Source organism: Pogona vitticeps, chromosome 4 (assembly GCF_051106095.1).
Source record: "Pogona vitticeps strain Pit_001003342236 chromosome 4, PviZW2.1, whole genome shotgun sequence".
Lineage (NCBI taxonomy): Eukaryota > Metazoa > Chordata > Lepidosauria > Squamata > Agamidae > Pogona > Pogona vitticeps.
This window is the reverse complement of record NC_135786.1, coordinates 230,013,132-230,020,534: the sequence shown is the minus strand read 5'-3', so window position 1 is coordinate 230,020,534 and position 7,403 is coordinate 230,013,132.

Genomic DNA, 7,403 nt, shown 5'->3' with positions numbered 1-7,403 from the left:
GTGAGCCTGTCAGAGAGAGAGAGAGAGAGAGGTTGAGATTGAAATTGAGATTTATATCCCCGCCTAAGTGGTCTTGCGACCACATGACAACTCAAGCCGAAGACTCCTCTAACAGGACAGCTCTCTTGCAGGGAAGCAATGCTGATTAGATAACCTCCTTTTGTTTTTATTATAAGCATCCCCTGGAGGTCTGGGAGAGCAAACAGCCTAGAAAGCTTTGCCTTGTTGCTTTGTCCTAAATAAAGCCTGCCCATCTTCTTCCCATAATGAATGGACTTTGTTTTTGGCTATAGCAGCTATAGCTCAAGTCATTGTAAGGAAGTGGCTCATAGTCCCCTGGTTAGGCTTATGCGGGAGTGCAAGATCTGGGCGTGTGTTTAGTCGTTTAGTCGTGTCCGACTCTTCGTGACCCCATGGACCAGAGCACGCCAGGCCCTCCTGTCTTCTACTGCCTCCCGGAGTTGTGTCAGGTTCATGTTGGTTGCTTCGCAGACACTGTCCAGCCATCTCATCCTCGGTCGTCCCCTTCTCCTCTTGCCATCACACCTTCCTAACATCAAGGTTTTTTCCAAGGACTCTTTTCTTCTCATGAGATGGCCAAAGTACTGGAGCCTCAGCTTCAGGATCTGTCCTTCAAGTGAGCATTCAGGGTTGATTTCCTTTAGAACTGATAGGTTTGTTCTCCTTGCAGTCCAGGGGATTCTCAAGAGCCTCCTCCAGCACCACAATTCAAAGGCATCAATTCTTTGGCGGTCTGCTTTCTTTATGGTCCAGCTCTCACTTCCATACATCATGACAGGAAAAACCATAGCTTTGACTATTCGGACTTTTGTTGGCAAGGTGATGTCTCTGCTTTTCAAGATGCTGTCCAGATTTGTCATCGCTTTCCTCCCAAGAAGAAGGCGCCTTTTAATTTCAGGGCTGCTGTCTCCATCTGCAGTGATCATGGAGCCCAGGAAGATAAAATTTGACACTGCCTCCATATCTTCCCCTTCTATTTCCCAGGAGGTGATGGGACCAGTGGCCATGATCTTAGTTTTTTTGATGTTGAGTTTCAGACCGTTTTTTGCACTCTCCTCTTTCACTCTCATTACAAGGTTCTTTAATTCCTCCTCACTTTCTGCCATCAGAGTGGTATCATCTGCATATCGGAGGTTGTTGATATTTCTTCCGGCAATCTTAATTCCGGCTTGGGTTTCTTCCAGTCCAGCCTTCCGCATGATGTATTCTGCATATAAGTTAAATAAGCTGGGGGACAATATACAGCCTTGCCGTACTCCTTTCCCAATTTTGAACCACTCAGTTGTTCCATGACCAGTTCTAACTGTTGCTTCCTGTCCCACATATAGGTTTCTCAGGAGACAGATAAAGTGGTCAGGCACTCCCATTTCTTTAAGAACTTGCCATAGTTTGCTGTGGTCCACACAGTCAAAGGCTTTCGCATAGTCAATGAAGCAGAAGTAGATATTTTTCTGGAACTCTCTGGCTTTCTCCATAATCCAGCGCAAGTTAGCAATTTGGTCTCGAGTTCCTCTGCCTCTTCGGAATCCAGCTTGTACTTCTGGGAGTTCTCGGTCCACATACTGCTGAAGCCTACCTTGTAGGATTTTGAGCATAACCTTGCTAGCGTGCGAAATGAGTGCAATTGTTCGGTAGTTGGAGCATTCTTTGGCACTGCCTTTCTTTGGGATTGGGATGTAGACTGATCTTTTCCAATCCTCTGGCCACTGTTGAGTTTTCCAAACTTGCTGGCATATTGAATGTAGCACCTTAACAGCATCATCTTTCAAGATTTTAAATAGTTCAACTGGAATGCCATCACCTCCACTGGCCTTGTTGTTAGCCAGGCTTTCTAAGGCCCACTTGACTTCGCTCTCCAGGATGTCTGGCTCAAGGTCAGCAACTACATTGTCTGGGTTGTCCGGGATATCCACATCTTTCTGATATAATTCCTCTGTATATTCTTGCCACCTCTTCTTGACATCTTCTGCTTCTGTTAGGTCCCTTCCATTCTTGTCTTTTATCATGTTCATCTTTGCGCAAAATGTTCCTCTAATATCTCCAATTTTCATGAACAGATCTCTGGTCTTTCCTTTTCTGTTATCTTCCTCTATTTCTTTGCATTGTTCATTTAAGAAGGCCCTCTTGTCTCTCCTTGCTATTCTTTGGAAGTCTGCATTCAAGTTTCTGTAACTTTCCCTATCTCCCTTGCATTTTGCTTCCCTTCTCCTCTCTGCTATTTCTAAACCCTCGTTGGACAGCCACTTTGCTTTCTTGCATTTCCTTTTCTTTGGGATGGTTTTCGTTGCTGCCTCCTGGACAATGTTACGAGCCTCTATCCAAAGTTCTTCAGGCACTCTGTCCACCAAATCTAGTTCCTTAAATCTGTTCTTTACTTCCACTGTGTATTCATAAGGGATTTGGTTTAGATTATACCTGAGTGGCCCAGTGGTTTTTCCTAATCTCTTCAGTCTAAGCTTGAATTTTGCTATGAGAAGCTGATGATCAGAACCGCAGTCAGCTCCAGGTCTTGTTTTTGCTGACTGTATAGAGCTTCTCCATCTTTGGCTGCAGAGAATATAATCAATCTGATTTCGATATTGCCCATCTGGTGATTTCCATGTATAGAGTCGCCTCTTGTGTTGTTGGAAAAGAGTGTTTGTGATGACCAGCTTATTCTCTTGACAAAACTCTATTAGCCTTTGTCCTGCTTCGTTCTGAACTCCAAGGCCAAACTTCCCTGTTGTTCCTTTTATCTCTTGGCTCCCTACTTTAGCATTCCAGTCTCCTAGAATGAGAAGAACATCTTTCTTTGGTGTCAGTTCTAGAAGGTGTTGTAAATCTTCATAGAATTGTTCAATTTCAGTCTCCTCAGCAATGCTGGTTGGTGCATAAACTTGGATTATTGTGATGTTGAATGGTCTGCCTTGGATTCGTATTGACATCATTCTATCATTTTTGAGATTGTATCCCATTACAGCTTTTCCCACTCTTTTGTTGACTATGAGGGCTACTCCATTCCTTCTACGGGATTCTTGCCCACAATAGTAGATATGATAATCATCTGAGCTGAATTCACCCATTCCTGTCCATTTTAGTTCACTGATGCCCAGGATGTCGATGTTTATTCTTGCCATCTCCTGTTTGACCACCTCCAGCTTCCCAACGTTCATAGATCTTACATTCCAGGTTCCTATGCAGTATTTTTCTTTGCAGCATTGGATTTTCCTTTCACTTCCAGGCACGTCCACAGCTGAGCGTCCTTTCGGCTTTGGCCCAACCACTTCATTAGCTCTGGAGCTACTTGTACTTGTCCTCCACTCTTCCTCAGTAGCATGTTGGACGCCTTCCGACCTGAGGGGCCCATCTTCCAGCGTCATATCTTTTAGCCTTTTATTTCTGATCATGGGGCGTTCTTGGCAAAGATACTGGAGTGGCTTGCCATTTCCTACTCCAGGTGGATTGCGTTTAGTTGGAACTCTCCACTATGTCCTGTCCGTCTTGGGTGTCCCTGCACGGCATAGCCCATAGCTTCTCTGAGTTACTCAAGCCCCTTCGCCACGACAAGGCAGCAATCCATGAAGGAGAAGATCTGGGCAGAAGAGGTTAAATGACAAACAATTGGCCAGATCACTATAATCAGCCTGGCCAGAAAATATACTTAAAGGACACCCAATTGCCATGTTAGTTGCTCTGGGGTAAAGGTTCTGGTGTGAACATTGTTACTGTCTCCATTTCTGCTTGAACCCTTCTCCTGCTGATCAGATCCTAATCCTTGCCAGGTCTCTTTGGGCTGATTTCATTATTAGTTTTCATTTCTGCAAACAACTGGGTTCCTGCCAAGCCTACGGACGTTTCCCTCTTAGGTGTGGATGGAGCCATCTTGACTGCACATGGGAGCTTGGAGAATGAATTACTAGTAATTGTCTTAGACCAGCTTGGATCATTAGTCCATCTAGCACAGGGGTGGGCAATTAATTTCTATAGGGGGGGCACATGAAAGATCTCAACTGTATTTTGGGGCCGAACCAACTTTACTTAAAAATTAAAATGAAACAGCGATGTTATGATTATTTTTATTTTAAACTTGTTAACCTTCTCAAATACTAAAGAGTTTTTTTTATGTTATGTTAAAGATAAGCAACTGATGAACTTTAGACAAAAAGCTATACAGTGGTGCCTCGCTTAACGACGACAATCCGTTCCAGGAAAATCACTGTTAAGCGAAAACATCTAAAAATAAATTAGAAACCCCATTGAAACGCATTGAAACCCGTTCAATGAATTCCAATGGGGTAAAAACTCACCGTCCAGCGAAGATCCTCCAATTGCGATCGCAAAAAGATTGTTGTACAGCAATTTCATCATAATGCAGGGCAATCATTAAGCGAGGCACCACTGTAAATGGTTTTGATGTTCAAAACTGTCTGTGGGCAGGACAGGAGCGGCTTGCGGGCCATATGTGGCCCTCGGGCCACACTTTGCCCAGGTCTGATCTAGCATAACATGGCCATCTCTTGACTCGCCATGTCTCTCCAGGGTGCTAGTCATGATTCTTTCCTGAGCCTGCCTAGAGGCTGCTGATATTCTTTGGTCATCTCCCATCTAAGTACTAACCTGACCTAACTCTGCTTGGCTTCTGAAATCAGAGATCGACATGTTCAGGATGGGACATGGAGTGTTCACTGTGGGTGTACAGGACACTTTCTCAGCTCTCCCACTACTCACTGACATTTTAATCCCTTTTTTTTCAACATCAACTAGGCTTTTCAGCAGTCGGAGATGTCGGAGGCTGTAAAGCAGTCTTGGCTTTCACCTCTCTCTCAACATGGAACATTGCCTCTTATTAAGTTCTTACCGCAACCGTCACGTGACTTTATCGGAGATGGATAACAGAAGAACAATTGTTGTTTAATTACAACGGAGGCCTGTATTATTTCAGTAACCAGGAGCACCCTAGAGAATAGGCCTATTTAATATAGCCTCGAGTATATATTAAATGATCTATAATGTTAAACCTCACTGTGGCAAGTACAGTGACCTGCAGGAATTTAATGAAAGGGACGATTGAGATCAGGATGATGAAGAAAATGGTCACGTGGACTGGGGGGGGCACATTCCAGGGAGTATAAAGCACAAAGTCCTAACCCCCTTAAAGCCAATTTCCACCTTCCCATCTCCCCTTGAACAATAATCCTCAAGGTAAGTCCTTGTTCCCATGCCTTTTGTTAGAAGGAGACACGGTGGGATAGCAGGTTGATAAAAAGATGAGACAGAGGGAGCCAGTCTGTTCTTTAGTATACTAGCCAGGCAGCAAGTCCTCTTAATTCTGGCAAATCTCCTTCCAAAGGGGGGGGGGGAAGAACCCCATGCATATGATTGCACTAGCCATTCGTTTGAGAAAGCAGTGTTGAAGAAATCTCTAAGTGCGTGAGTGGTGGGATCCCATTCATGTTTCCTCAGAAGTAAGTACTCTTGAGTTCACTGGGACTGTTGGCTCAGTCCTATGCATGTTTACTCAGAAATCCTACTAGGTTTAACTAGACTTAGTCCTCTCTTAAGTTTCCCTTGAGTTGCACTCAATGGTCTCTGTTAAGGACTATAGCCCTACAGACACTGGGCCACTGGTGGTGGAAAGAAACCCCTTTTGCAGGATGCAGCACCTTCCCCTCTACTTGGATCGTGGACCACTGATGTTTCAGGTACAAGGAGATGGCTTTATTGTAGTGATCAGATGTGCTTTTGCATCCCGTCCTTGCCATGAATGCACACGGTACATACATTTCCAGCCTTTGCTATCTCCTGCTTATGAAAGACATTTGCAGTGCATGAATGCACTTGGCATAATCTACACAGATGCATACGGATGGCCTCAGGTAAACAGGTTCCTACTTTTCCCTGGAGCTTCGTGTAGTGTTGTGCACAAGAGACTCAGTAACCAATCTGAAGGTGCCTAGTTTGGATCCAACTTCTGCTATAGGCTTAACTAAAAGATTTTGGGGAAGCCACGTTCCCCTAGCCTCAGCTCTGACTTGCAATGTAGAGTTAATAATAATACTTGACTTTAAAGCAAGATAATGAATGCAAAGTGCTTTGAGCATAATGAAAGGGCCGTACAATTGCTAACCGTGCAGATGAAAAACACAATGTTCATCCTCATCTAAGCATCAAGCTGAAAGTTAAAGAGAGCAGTTATTAAAAGAAGGGATTTCTTAAGTGCTGAAAGAGGTCTGGTTGTCAAAATGAATTGTTCATATCTCCTGTACTTTTGTGACTGGTCGTCAAGAGCAAAACATTTGCAGATCTGATTGTTCAGCCATGGAGATCTGCTAGAATCCTATCTCAGGAAAACAAAGGAATTACCGGCTTCTAAGGATGGGCCATTGGTGACATGTAGTTTGACCCTCGGACTAATTGTTGTAGGAATATTGTGGGTGAAATGGAAGCTGCAGCATTGCTGGAGAAATCTTTGAACCTGCAACATCATACCCACTTTTCTAACAGGAGTTTCCCATTAATACAGAGAGACTTCCTTCTGGGTTACTAGCCAGAATCCTACTGCAATTTTACTCCAAGGTTGGTGAATTTGCACTCAGTTGCAGCTAATTAAGAAGGTGTTGTTCATAGGGCTGGTTGTGCACCCAGTTGCGGTGCCCGGCACATGAGCAGGCATAAAACTGACATCTCACTAATTGCCTGCAATTTATTGGTCTGACTTGACTAAAATCCCAGTATGATTCTAGCCTCTGTGTTCAAGTTTGCACAGATAGCGTCCTGTGGACAGCATGCCTCATTAGTTAATGCAGACCACCACAGCTAATAGTCAATTGGTGATCCTTCATTCTAGGAAGGAGTTTGTAAAGCAACAATTCTATCGAAACAGGGCCAATATCATCCTGTTTTATGGCAGTCAGAGCCATATGTTTATTTTGCATTCTATGAAGTTGTACATCTTTTGTCTATCCATAAACTATTCTTAATGAGTTTCACTGAGGACCCCAAATTCTACAACAAAAAAGGCAGAAACACCAACTTCCCTGCTCTCTCTATCATTCACATTTATAATAACCTATCCTAAACTGAATATTTTGATACTGCATGGTTATTGTGACTATCCACACTTTTTGCAGCAGCATCTTTGGAAAGTACGTGTTTTCAGGGTACAGAAAAAAAGAATCTGGGATCTGAGGATCCAAAACTCAAATGTCTGAAAATCCAAAAAACAAAAACAAAACAAAAAAACACACCAACGTTTGCCATCTAAGATCATTTCACTCAAAAGCTGAAATGAAAACTCTTAGGAGTACTGTTCTTTTTTTGTCGTTATCTTGTTGTCCAAAAAAAAGGGGGGGATGGCTACATTTCATCATCTGTGCATACTTTTACCATGTTACTTGATTCAC